At 35.4% G+C, this 1,432-nt stretch overlaps 1 long non-coding RNA gene across 1 annotated transcript; it reads left to right on the top strand.

The window, feature by feature from the left end:
* The first annotated feature begins 376 nt into the window (after nucleotides 1-376).
* Nucleotides 377-963, top strand: LOC125682997 (uncharacterized). Its single transcript, XR_008799308.1, has 2 exons — nucleotides 377-502; nucleotides 637-963. It is a non-coding gene; the product is annotated as an uncharacterized LOC125682997 (long non-coding RNA).
* Nucleotides 964-1,432: the final 469 nt, after the last annotated feature.

The following is a 1,432-nucleotide window of genomic DNA, read 5'->3' as shown; positions in this document are numbered from 1 at the left end:
AGTTTATGAAAACATATCTGTCATCTCATATTGTAATATGATAATTATGATGTTTATTCACCTCATTAAGGACCCGGGGGTGGGAGGGTATGTACAGTTTAAATAGAAGGTAACTATAACAATATGAAATAAATAACAATCATGCAGATGTACTACTACTGCAAGAGTTCACATTGCTGCACTGCACACATTTAACATAGATGTAGTGTTACATATGCAATACTGATTTCAGACAAGATTTTAAAAATTAACATAATAAAATACATGTTATGTGTGTAATTTTCAATATATCAGCATTTTAAAGTTCACTAAACATGCCTTGAGACACACAATTTTAAAATTGACATTGTCTGACACAGTGTAATTGATGATTAATACTGACTGTGCAAATATTAATTATGATGATTTTTTTCTAAGCATCATCCTAAGGACCAGTGCAAGTTGAAATGGGCTTCCAGCCAACAACTTCAACAGCAATTTGCCATGAAAATCAGCAAGAAAGGTACAATATTTTCTATCTTAGTAAGATAGAATTTTTCATTTTAACACCAGACATTTATAAAGACAATTCTTAGTATATTAGATATTCATCTTTTTTTCAATATTTGAATATACAGAATATATTTTTTATAACAGGTAATTCATTTACATTGATGATGTCATATCCCCTGGACCCCACAACTTTACAGGTTACAGAGAAAATTCAAGAACTTCTGCAAAATGTGGGACTTGGATAGAATCAATAATGTATTTGTGAGCCCAGAGCAATGGATATATTGTGCAACATACTAAAGTGTGAATTTAATGGAAAACAAGTACATGTACTCATGTATTACATGTCTTTTTTAAAGACAATAATATTGTATAAATATAGAGGAAGTGTCATTGTTGATTATTCTAAGTTTTTGATATATCAAAATCAGTAAACATTTCTAAATGAAAATAAAATACCAATTTTATAACTTTAATCAATGTGTTTGAATTTCTCATTTTCTAACCCCCCCACCCCCCCCCCCCCCCCACCCGTTACACACACTCAGTGCATATATACTGTGAATGCAATATGCATGCATTCTAAGTTATCCAAGCGAGTTTTTGTTTCAGTGTGAGACTACAAGTAGGACTCATAAACTTATGAAGAGACATATATATTTGTGAGAGCAAGATAGCTGATATGAGCCTTGAGATCAATGGGTCGAGCCGCGGTGGTGGTCTAGAGGTTAGAGCGTTCGCCCCGCATGCGGAAGGCCAGGGTTCGAATCCCGGCCGCGACAGACCTGAGTTGTTGAAACAGGTAGTGACAGTTCCATTGCCAAACGCTCAGTATCAGGTGTGAATGTCACTGGTCCTCGGAGATGACCTTCAAAACGGATGCCCAGTGTCACAGTAGATGTGGCACGCTAAAGAACCCTCACTGCTTAATGGCCGTAAG

This window comes from Ostrea edulis, chromosome 10 (assembly GCF_947568905.1).
Source record: "Ostrea edulis chromosome 10, xbOstEdul1.1, whole genome shotgun sequence".
In the NCBI taxonomy this organism is placed as follows: Eukaryota; Metazoa; Mollusca; class Bivalvia; order Ostreida; family Ostreidae; genus Ostrea; species Ostrea edulis.
Note: the sequence above shows the minus strand (reverse complement) of the source record. Positions and strands in the feature narration are given on the sequence as shown.